Source organism: Oratosquilla oratoria, chromosome 28, assembly GCF_046742065.1.
Source record: "Oratosquilla oratoria isolate Oo_2021 chromosome 28, ASM4674206v1, whole genome shotgun sequence".
NCBI lineage: Eukaryota > Metazoa > Arthropoda > Malacostraca > Stomatopoda > Squillidae > Oratosquilla > Oratosquilla oratoria.
This window is the reverse complement of record NC_134804.1, coordinates 43,690,312-43,703,508: the sequence shown is the minus strand read 5'-3', so window position 1 is coordinate 43,703,508 and position 13,197 is coordinate 43,690,312.

Here is a 13,197-nt window from a genome sequence, read left to right as displayed (position 1 = left end):
TGTGTGTGTGTGTGTGTGTGTGTGTGTGTGTGTGTGTGTGTGTGAGTGTGTGTGTGTGTGTGTGTGTGTGTGTGTGTGTGTGTGTGTGAGTGAGAGAGAGAGAGAGAGAGAGAGAGAGAGAGAGAGAGAGAGAGAGAGAGAGAGAGAGAGAGAGAGAGAGAGAGAGTCTACCTTACAGGGGAGCCCTAGACAGTCGCAAACTATTTTCGTTGTTTCTAAAACTTTATTCTAAACCAATGTCATGTTATTTATATCATTTATTACTTTCGTTTTGCATATTTGAAGGTCGTTATATATAAATCATACACCATTATGATAATGATATGTTATGACTTACGTAAAACTGCACAATTATTCATGAACATTGATTATTTACATATCAAAATGTAATTACTATTTTCTGTAACTAACATTTAAATGGAAGTTCGCTGGCCGAGCGGGGTTAGGGCGTCGTTACTTTCGGTGAAGGTCGAGGGGATGGCGGCTCGAACCCTGCCACCGGCGAAGTTGAACCAAGGGCATGGTTAATTAAATTCCACGCTACAAATGCTTCTGTGAGGGGCACCGTCCTAGCCTTCCGATAGGGGGAAGTTTGTGACGTTAAACCATATCATCATCAACATTTGAATGACTTGTTCAAGGTTCCACAGGGAAGATGAGGAGACTACACCAGGAGGCGCTAATATGCAACCAAAACCGTCACCTTTGCCTTTAGATCAAGGTTTCTCAACCTTCTTCCCGTTTTCTACGTACCCCGAGAGTCCTCAGACCATCGACCCGTACCTCCACAGAAAAGGAAACGGTAATATATTAAGAGACTAATTAAATATACAATAGTACCACAATGGGTATCAAATGGTTAAAATTGTAATTATTTTATTCATCAGTTAAGCATTAAATTAAGATAGAAAACAATGTTCAATGTTTTCTTTCTGCAGATTTAAATGTTTGAGTAATCTTTCGGTAGGAATCTATGTTACCATGGAAACCGTCCCACGAGCACCAGGTTGAGAGCCTTTGCCCTAAGTACTTGGACAGTTGGAACAACAAGTAAACAGCCACTGACGGGAATCGTAGAAAAATTCGGAACTCGAACTCGAGACTAAGAAAATCCGAGGTAAATTACCATCATTAATGAAAGACAAAAGAGTGCGCGTCATTCCCATCTGTTCTGTTCTTTCTTTGTTTTTATTTTTGGATTTTTTTCTCTCTCTCTTCTTTCTAGCCCTTACCATAGGCTCGCTGTAGAAAAATGTCAACAGAAAAGACTCACAATATCTAGTCTTCCGCCAGTGCTCTCCTATTTTTCTTTTTCTTTTTTAACTATTCTCTCCTGATTAATTCTCTGTCCGTTCCTTCAAACGAAATAAAAATATAATAAAACGAAATAAGATAGAATGATAAAATAAAGCCAAATCAAATAAAATAAAATAAAAGAAATTGGAATAAAGTTGAATAAAAGGAAATGAAACAAAATAAAACAAAACGAGATGAAATTAAAAAAGAAGAAATAAAACGATGGACACCTAAAACTTAACGAAATCCTTTTGTTATATAAGCAACTTGAACACAACTGCATTTAAAAAAGTTAAGACACCAAAAACCTTTACTTGCTCAACGAAAAGACGAAAATAAAAGATAAAATACCATAATGAAACAGAATAAAACAAAGATAAAACAAAATAGAAAAAAATCAAATTAGAAAAAAAGAATGACCAAACATATTTGAGAGGGCATAAGGAAAGGTCTTAGCGGTTTTTGAAACCACGACGTCTCTGGATGTACATTCGGGGACAATAGCTTCTGGTACACTGAAGAGAATATGCAGTAGAATTAAATAAAAACAAAAATCCCCTAACAACGATCAAAGTGGAATCCGATGCAAAATGAAGGCGCTTTGCAACCAGGGAAGTCCCTTTGCTGTGTTTCAAAATCAAAAAGAAAGAAGAAAAATACTTAAAGAAATGAAAAATGAAATAGAACAGAAAAGAAAAAATAAAACAAAATAAACAGATAAAGAAAAGAAAATAAAAAAGTCTTCAAGTATGTCCAACTGTTTCTGGAACTTTGTATTTTCCCCTCGCGCTCTCTCTCTCTTAATTGGTCTTGTATTCTCACCCCCGCGCGAGGCTAGAGACGCATTTGGTAGAGAGTGCAGATCTCTTGTTTTATTTACGGTATGTCCATGAGGTTACACTGGACGTGTCTCTATTCGTATGCTGGGGGGAAAAATCCACCACAAAAAAAAAAAAAAAAAAAAAAAAAAAAAAAATATATATATATATATATATATATATATATACATATATATACATATACATATATACATATATATATATATATGTATATATATATAAACAAGAAATATATAGTTAAAAAGCAGGCAGGTGAAGAGTACTTTTTTATATTTTGGTCTTCTCTCTGAGGCATATATATATATTTATATATATATATATATAATATATATATATATATATATATATATATATATGTATATATATATATATATTTATATATATGTGTGTGTGTGTGTGTGTGTGTGTGTGTGTGTGTGTGTGTGTGTGTGTGTGTGTACGTGCCCCCCCCCACAAAAAACGCACTTGAAACGTGTGTTCATAGATGCAGGAGTAACTACCAGGAAAGATAAACTAACGAAGCAGAGCGCTTTCGTGTATCTACACCTCCAGTGTTAGCACTGAAAAATGTTAGTACAGGAAAGCGCTATGCTTCGTTAGTTTATCATTCCTGGTGGTTACTATTGCATAAACATATATATATATATAAATATATATATATATATATATATATATATATATATATATATGTATATATGTATATGTATTATATATATATATATATATATGTATATGTATATATATATATATATATATATATATACTATATATATATATATATATATACATATATATATATATATATATATATATATATATATATATATATGTAGGTGTTAGTGCTTACTGTGTAAGATGCTCACTTCCCTGCTTAAAAGTTCCTCAAATCTGAATGAAATCGTCTGTCATTCATTAGAATAGAATAGTTAAAAAATTAAATTTATCCTCATAGAAAACGCAGGGTTGGTACGGGTAGGTCACTCGTTATAATCAATTTATATATTTATCTTTTATTATCATTATCATTTATTTCTTTTCAACAGAAGCCACTAGAGGCCTCAGCTGTGAAAGATTTTTTTTTCAAATTTAACGTGAAATTGGACGTAAACTGGTTTAACCATCCGCAGGCAATTAAGCGATATTTTCTTTTTAACTTGAATGCAATGAAAAACAGAGGTTACTGACATCTGAAACAAACAAACACACACACACACACGCACACAGACACACACACACACACGCACACAGACACACACACATACACACACACACATAAACACACACACACACAGCGACATGCTTTGAACCATTCAGAAAAAGGAAAAAATATTACATAAGTATATAGAAAAAACGTGAGGAAGAAAAATTAAAAAAGAACTAAAAGAGAGAAATAAAAAGGAGAACGAGAAACAGAAAAAAAAGTATTACACGAACTCGACTCTTTGAAGCTTGAGCTGCTGAATAAGAATGTAGATCTGACTACCTGAGCCCTCTCTTATTTTTTTCTGACATATTTCGATTTATTTGTTTTGTTTGTTTATTTTTATTTATACTCAAGTATTTGTTTTTTGTTTGTCTATGTTTGTTTGTTTATCTACATTAATTTTTATTCGTTTTGGATTTGGTGATTCATATTTGTTTACTTTGATATACTTTTTTTTGTCATTTTTACTTCGTTTAATTGCTTGTTTGTTTATTGATCAATTCGTTTGGTTATTTATATTAATTATTATTTTCATTTATTTATTTATCTATTTATTTATCTATACATGCATGTTTATTTTTTATGCTTTCATTTCTATATTTCTTTTATCAGATGTCTTGCAGCGAGAACATTTCAGTTCATATATTCCACATTCCTTTCCTTTTCCTGAAATAGGTAAAGACGTTGGCAAACAGACGAATGAACAAATAGATAAAGAAAAGAAGAAAGGAACGAAAGGAGAAGAACAGAAACGAATAATTTGTGTCGTTTTTCGTCCTGTCTTAGGACAGGAATAAGGTTCCATCATTTTACGTGTCTGAGGGTAGGGTTACACTACTTGACTAAAAGCTTCATGTCCAACTTTTGCATTCGTTCATCCTATAATAAGTAGTTACACGTAAGTCCAGCCTTTCATTGTAGAGAAATTTACACCAATCACGTACAAGGAGCTACAGCAAGCCCCGCCCTCTATCCAGAACGTGAGCCTCTCATTGGCAGACCCAATGCCTATGCCACTTTCTCAAATATTTTACCCCAGATAATTTTGGGCGACTCGAGATCTCTCTGAAATGCATATTCAACGATTTTTGCATATCTTATAGACACACACGAATGCACACACGCACAAACACACACACACACACATACACACACACACACACACACACACACACACACACACACACACACACACACACACACAACTGCGGGTTTCCCGTAAAATACACATACACACATGGACACACATACACTCACACACATTATCGAGTGCTAGGCAGAAGATATTTGTCATCCATAGAAAATGGTAATTGAAGGGCTGATTCAGTGAGAGAGAGAGAGAGAGAGAGAGAGAGAGAGAGAGAGAGAGAGAGAGAGAGAGAGAGAGAGAGATTATATTATCATTATTTCTTAATATAGTCGGGATGCCTCACATCCCAAAACGCTTTTTGTAGTCGTATCTTCTCTATTAAAACATGAATAACTTCAGTATTCCACTCCATTACCACGAAAAGTGTAGATATAAAGCAAATGGTGAAAAGAGTTTTCGCGCTTGAGAAAAATTACCAATGTTTACACACAGTAGCATTCAAACGACTGTTTGACTATTGCCACAAAATACACTCCATCAATTTTATTTTACATTTCAGGATAATTTTATACTATCAAATACTTTATCTCTTATTACTGAATAAAGTGTATACTCATATTTTAAATATTTCGTAAATATGAATACTATTAACATATATCTTCAGTTTCTTTCCATCAAATTTCTTCCGAGGTGTGGACTAAAGAATATTGCGTTGGGCGTCCCTATGCTTGGATTCCAATCCAAATCCTCCAACGTTGGACGAAATCCATCTATAGGCTCGGAATCCAATCCTTCCGTTGACTTGTGTAACCGCACCTTAAGACTCACAAACCTATTCATTCCGTAGTAAAAAACGCAAATTGTGTTTTCCGGGTTTCTAAACACTCCAAAGCTGGTAAGTGTCACAATCTTCCTCGTCCTAATTCCTGACGCGATATCTGCAATCTCGTTAATAACATGACCCCCTCCCCCCTCCCCCCTAAAAAAAAAATTGAAAAGGGGCCACGGGAAATTAAATAAATTGACTAATTGGAGGATGCAACAGAAGGACAATTGACCCCCTCCCCCTGAAGTGTGGGATTTTGTCCCAGAGAAACCCAAAGCCAGAGGGTGTCACGGAGATAATTAAAACCACCCGGCGGTATCAGGGACGAAAAGAACAGGACCACCAAGTACGAAAGGGGTCAAGTGCCTTCTCTCATCCATAGTCCCAGTAGTTTTGCTGTCTCGCTCCCCCCCCAGGACACCCCCCCCCTCCCTCGAGAGAAAAAAAAAATCGCTCAAACTTTTCTCCGAAACTCTCGTGTCGACGATTTCTGTGCTTTTTCTCCTCCACCTCCTCCTCCTCCCCCTCCTCCTCGCCTTCTTCTTTCTCATCGCCCTCTTCTTTCTCTTTCAACCCCAGCTCCTCCTCCTCCTCCTCTTATCCTCCTCCTCGACTTATTCCTCCTTTTTTTCCTTCTCCTCCTCCTCCTCCTCTTCGTTCTGTCTCTCCTCTTCCTCAACTTTCTCCTCACCCTGTTCCCCCTTTTCTCCTCCTCCTCCTCCTCCTCGCCCTATTCCTCCTCCTGCCCTTCTCCTTGTCCTGTCTCTCCTCTTCCTTAGCTCTCTCCTCGTTCTCTTCTTTCTCCTCCTCCTCGCCCTATCCCTCCACCTGTCCCCCTCCTCCTTTTTCTCCTCCTTCTTCTTGTCTTCGTTCTCCTCCTCCTTTTCCTCCCTCTAAATCATTGATCATTAATCCAAATATCTTTAATGAATGTTTACGACAAGTGTTTGGTAGCACTTTACAATGAGGTAGGTTGCAAAGCCTCCATTTGCTAAAAATAAAATAGACATAAAGAAGGTGAAAATAACTCCAAAGAGTTTAAATAATGGGATAGAAAAAAAAATCAGAAAGAAGTGGTGAATACGGTTGAGAAAAGATATGAAAAGAAGAAGAAGAAGAAGAGAAAAAAAAGGAAAGAGTTGTTGATAACAAAGAGATGACAGTCCCTTGGTACCCCCTGTTGTTAGGTATAGCCAGTCCAGCACGCTAACATGTAGCTACAGGGAGGAACTACAGTAGCTGCAACATTATTACAGGAAACAGAATTTTCCAGAAACATTGGTAAATTTTATTTCACCACATCAGACTATGAAACACAGCTCTGAAGGAACAGAAACTCGAATTTGAACTGATAAAAAGATAAATAAAAACTAAAAAAACTAAAAAACAAATTAATCTTGAGAGTCAGAAGAAGATGGGTTATGAGTACAACTCCAGTTACATTTACCACGTTAAGCCTCAGGCCCTATTCACACTAGCGGTCTGAATCGCGCGGAAACCGCGACGGTTCCTCATAGTCAAGGAAAATCTTCGCGGTTGTGTGTGAACGCCTCCATTAAATCGCGGCGGTTGGAATCGCTAGTGTGAACAGGGACTAACTCTTCCAAAGCTATACTTTAGTGATATCACCTTCGGACCAGAGGAACGCACCGTTCTCCATTACTACCTGTACGGCTCCACCTCTTAGGTGGGATGTTGTCCATAAGGACAGAAGCGCTGGTTATTGGTAAGACATTACGACACATCAACTGGACATTTGCTCACTTAACGTGCAGTCTTCCTATGCTACTTTCCATTCTTTAGTCTCTCCTTTCCATCTCTTAGGTGGGATATTGTCCGACACCTTAACTGGACATTCGCTCCTTTACGACCTTCCCTTCTTTAGTTTTACCTTTCCACCTTTTCGGTGGGTTATTGTCCCCAAGAACAGAAGCGTTGGTACTTGCGGACAAAATCCCAACCACAGGCTTCCGTTGCAGGATCTTTATTATGTTCATCTCTTGAGCGCATCGGCGCTGTAAAAGTTGAGTTTTGATCATTTCGTTCGTCGACGATTCCTGTTTGCGAAGTTCTCCCGGCACATACACACACGCACACACCTCGTTGCGACAAAAGGGGCGGGACGTGGGGATGGGCGCGCGTGTGTGTTCAACTCTTTCTCTGTCGCGGAAATGCCCCGGGTTTGCCACTGCCGAGGCTGAGACGGAAACAAGATAAGACACGGTTTTCGGTCGCGCCACCGCTCAGCGACATTCACGGGCTGCGTGTGGGGAAAAAACATGCAGATGAATATGTATGCACGCACGCACGCACACACACACACACACAAACACACACACACACACACACACACACACACACACACACACACAAACACACACGCAGCAATCATACATAAGGGTCTGCGACGGGTAAAGTTAGTCAACAACGAAAATTTATTATTGTTATCATTATTATTATTAGTATCATTATTATTGTTATTATTTATTATCGTTATTGTTATTCTTATTATTCTTATTCTTATTAATATTATTACTATTGTTATTATTATCATTATTATTATTATTATTATCATTATTATAATTATTACTATATTATTATCACTATCATTATCATGCTAGACTGTTTCATCCTTTCTTTATTAGAAAAAATAGGAAAGTCTGAGAATCACAAACCAAAAAATAAGCAAGATTGTGAAGAAAATATCTGCTAGACTAAAAAGAAAAAAAAAAAAAAAAAAAAAAACACTTGGCTGTCATGATATTTACCTTAAGCTGAACAGAATTGTCAGGCGTTGCTCAGAATTAATCTGTAGAGCAAGCACACCACCCTTGACTCAAGATTCATCAGCGTTTCCATTATGGGTGAAAATGCGAAAGGGCGAGGTAGGTTTGGGTGGAAAATGAAATCTACCACCACTTGATGAGATCTGGTTGACCCTCGCGTTGTTGGCCAACGAGACAATATGTTGTTTGATTAACTGATTAATTACATTGATTCAACGTTTCAGTAATGTTGATGAATTCATTAATACTATTGACACTGCTAATGAGTAGACCTCTTCAAAAGACAAAGTAAACCTGTGGTTTGGTTTTCAAAAGCCTGGGCTAAAATTTTGGCTTGTTTAGATTTTGGTCTTCATTGCGTTTGTCTATTCTATTTCTGTGTGGATGACATGCAGACGAATACAGAGGCTTATTTCCATCCACGACGGAGCCCTGCGAGTGTTGATTAAGTGTTGGGATTATAACCTAACAGCCCCAGGGGTCATAGGAGAGTATACACACTCATGACCTTGAGACTGCGAAGGACAATCATGAGTTGTGTGGAGTCGGCTCAGGCGGTAGCTGCTTGGCTCGTTGCACGCCAAGTTATTTCATTTGACTCCTCGTGCAAAGAAGGACCGTTCGTTCCGGCATCAGGGAAGGAAGAGGAGTGTTGTTGGTCTCAGGGTAACCACAGGATCTCACTGACACCCAAGAATTTCCCGATTCCCGATTCTATAGGGATGCCACAGACAACAAGCACGTGGGTTAGCGACCTATAATTGCGTTGCATGGTCATTAACTCTTAATTTAGAAGTTAATCTGGCTTTTGAACGTTATCTTTTTCTCCATGTGGGTGTCCAACACATTCTATCCACTGGCTGGAAAACATTGAGTTGGTTCAGTCACCGACAACCCGACCATGTAGTAGATCAGGAATTCCCAAACTTTTCAGACCACCAACCCCTTCATGGAGTCCTCTGTAATTCATCGACCCCCATGCACGTAGAGAAAATAAAAAAAGAAAAGAAAAGAAAAGAAAAGTCCAGTTTCCATATACATCAGTGAGGGGAAGTGTATAACAAACCTTGTTTTCAATAAACATCAGCGAAGGAAACTGCATACTATGCCATGCGAAACTGTTGTTCTGTATCCCCATCCACCTGTGAGCACCTATCGTGATATATAGATCAGCAAAAAGGAAGAAAAAAACCCAGTTTACTGTTATTGTTGAAATCATAAAAGAAAATGTACAAAACTGTTGGGGATATACATGAAGCAGGGGATGGTACTTGGAAACAGGGAAATACGGTTGAAAACAATCTCCTCCGAATTGCTAGGTTAGGTTAGGTTAAGTTAGGAATATATCGACTCTTTCTCGACGCCCTGGCGTTTACAAATCCCTTGGATAGCCTCATTGACCCCCAGGGGTCTATATCGACCACTTTTGAGACCCCTCCAGCACTGGTTTACATGATATCAGTAGAAAGACAAAGGTACCTCATCTGACTGCACCAATTCTCGGAAAAAAAAAACTTTTTTTGGAGTAAAATTTGGACTGTCCCTATTAATCGCACTGTTTGGTGCTATGTTGCTTCACAAGATGATAAACTTATCAAACTCACAACTTTATGTACCTCATCTCACTGCACCAATTCTTGGAAAAAAAAATTGGAGTAGAATTTGGACTGTCCCTATTAATCGCACTGTTTGGTGCTATGTTGCTTCACAAGATGATAAACTTACCAAACCCACAACTTTATGTACCTCATCTGACTGCACCAATTCTCGGAATTTTTTTGAGTAGAATTTGAACTGTCCGCATTAATCGCACTGTTTGGTGCTATGTTGCTTCACAAGATGATAAACTTACCAAACCCACAACTTTATGTACCTCATCTGACTGTACCAATTCTCGTATTTTTTTTAGTAGAATTTGAACTGTTCGCATTAACCGCACTGTTTGGCGCTATGTTGCTTCACAAGATGATAAACTTATCAAACTCATTTGACAGCACCAATTCTCGAATTTTTTTTTAGTAGAATTTGAACTGTTCGCATTAACCGCACTGTTTGGTGCTATGTTGCTTTACAAGATGATAAACTGATCAAACCCACAATTTTGCTCGTTGGACGCGCGAGTCGAACTCGCGTGGGGGAAAGTGGAATTAGCGTTATAATGCAAATGCTTCGGAATGCGCGGCCGAAACGAGGCTGCAAATTGACGCTGCAACTTGCGGGGAATATCGTCGAGGCTCAGCAGAGGACCCGGGTGCGGTCATTATACTCATTTTGATTCCACAAAACGCGCACTTCCAGCTGAGGATAGACTAGTCTATGCAGGCCGGGAAGTGGAGTCAGGATTGAAGAAAGTCATGATCAAACAAAACCTTCGGGTAAAAAAAAATAGAAAATAAAATAGAATAGAATAGAATAAATTATAAAATAAAATACAAGAAAATAAATAGATAAATATATAGACAAATAGATGAATAAACATACAAATAAATAAACATATAAACAAATAAACAGATAAATAAGTAAATACATAAAAACGATGGGGCCTTGCTGTGGATGACCTGTGTCTTGTTGCATTGCTTCTGACCCAGGGCAGCGGGAAGGATGCAGGGACGACCCGGCATCCATGAGGAGCTGAGTGGAAAGGGTGGGGATGCGATTAATGGGGACAAACCAAAGCCTGGTAAGGGAGACAAAGCCCTTGTTATATAGATGAATAAATCAATGAATGAATTTATTGATTAAACAAATGAATAAACAAAATGAAAAAATTAATTAAATAACTAAATGAATAGATGAATGAACAGAGAGAAGGATAAATGAAAATAACTGAATGAAAATACGAAAACAAAACGATTAAGATAAATAATAGATAAAGAGTCACAACGCTGAAGTAAAAAAGATATATATTACCATACCCCCCAAAAAAGAAAAAAAAATATATATATATACATACTTTTGTATTGGAAAAATGTATTTAGGACAACCTGTCTTCAACTAATTTTGCATTGACTCTTTTAACCGATAAAGTCCCAGCCTCAGTTCTAATAATCTAAAACGACAACTTTTCAGTACTTGCGACGATTCTGGGCAGGAACGAGTCGCCAATCGCTTTGGGAATTAAGGAGGGTCTTCGACGAAACGCGCCTTCGCCATCTTCGGGAACCTAGGAACTTCGAGAATTCTTCCCCTCTTGCCGGCCAACGTCTTCGAGTTCGACAAAGGACCGTCAGGATGGATCAACGTGCGTCGGAAGACTTCGGGGTCTCATAAGCCCGCGCCCAAGAGTCTGCCGAAGGAGGAACCTGAAGGATCGCAGACTCTATCGCCGGCCGGAGGACGCGTTCCGGCGTTCTTAGGGAACTCCTGGAAGACGGGTTCCATTAGCCCTGACCGTAGAGCTGCCTTCAGACGGGGATCCTGAGGTCCTCAGGGTGCCTCTGACGGAAAGGGTCTCATAAGCCCTGACGGAGACTTCCAAAGGGATCCTCACCGGCCTTAGAACGTTGGCCAAATATCTCTTGCTGGACGCAAAGGTCTCCGTGGGGGACCTGGAGACGCGGTTGTTGTTGGAAAGGGTCTCATAAACCCAAAACAACAACAAAGCTTCTTCTTTGAGTTCGAGGGGCTTCTCCTCACTCCTAGTGATCCCAAACACACATACATATACACATGAATACATATGGACACATACATACATGTACACAAATACATACACAGACATTCACAAATATATATACAAAAGGACACACACACACACACACACACGCACACACACACACACACACACACACATACACATGAGGGGGCAAAATTATGAAGAATAGTCTCTACAGACTGTGTTATCTTGGTGAAAAATTGGAGGCAAAATCTTGTATGAATACATTTGCAAAAATAGAACAAAAGAAAATTTATAAAATAGAGATAAAATAGAATAGAATAAAACAAACCAAAGGAAAATAAACTATGAAAAATAAGATATAAAGAATAAATGAAATTGAATAAAACAGATAAAGATAAAATAAGAAAACAAAATTGAAAACATATTTGAATATGTATAAATGTATAGGGGAATGAATATATTAATGAAAAATTATAAAATATCACTTGGTATATAAATATATAGATAGGTGCAAAAAATTATACATATATGATAAATTTTCCTTAGAAATAAACGAAACTGAAAGAGGGGTGGGGAACCTTTTGAGGCACGCGTGCCAAAATCGGTCGATCTTTGCTGTAAAAAGTTTTTCACGTTCCAACCGATATTGCTGGGAACATATTATTACTATTTAAGATCTTTTCAGTATTAGGGGGAACTTTAAAAAAATGACACTGGATCGGTAAACCCAAAGAATATACGTAAGTTAAATTTGTAAGCCATGTCAGATTAAAAAATGTAAAATTTCGTGAAGTAATTTTTACTTAAAGGTAATCTTGCCGATATGTGCAACTCTAACTGTCACATACAGTTACACAATTCAGACTCAATTTATAACATCACAAAAAAATGAACAATATATCTTAATTTCACATAATTTTAGCAAAAAATTACTTTTATGACAAATATACTGATCAACAGGCTTCAGCAACTTTTGATAAATAATCTTTTTAATGCGATCATTGAAAACGAGATAATCGTTTCAAACAACAAGATCCTTTTGTGATGTGACATTTGTACTTTACTTAGATTCAAGTTTGAAATCCCATGGAAGTGAACGTGGATTTTGTTCATCAATGCTTTTATCTTTTACGAAACACGAAATAATATATAAAATTATGGTAAAAGTATCACATCACATGTAACCATAGTCTTGGATCACGTGTCGGACTCGTGATCGACAGGTATTTACCTCCCGGAAGAGAGCTCAGAGCTCATGTATGACCGATCTATGGGTAATGCTATGATCTTACACGCACACACATAACCCAACTCCCCGCCCACGAGAGCTGGAGTAACGACTAGCAGCGCAGCGATACTGAAATTATTTCAGCCCTGGGCGGGATTCGAACTCGGACCGCTGGGTTAGCAGTTGCGAACGTGTGTGTGTGTGTGTGTGTGTGTGTGTGTGTGTGTGTGTGTGTGTGTGTGTGTGTGTGTGTGTGTGTGTGTGTGTGTGTGTGTGTGTGTATGTGAGTGCGTGTATGTGTTTAGGCGA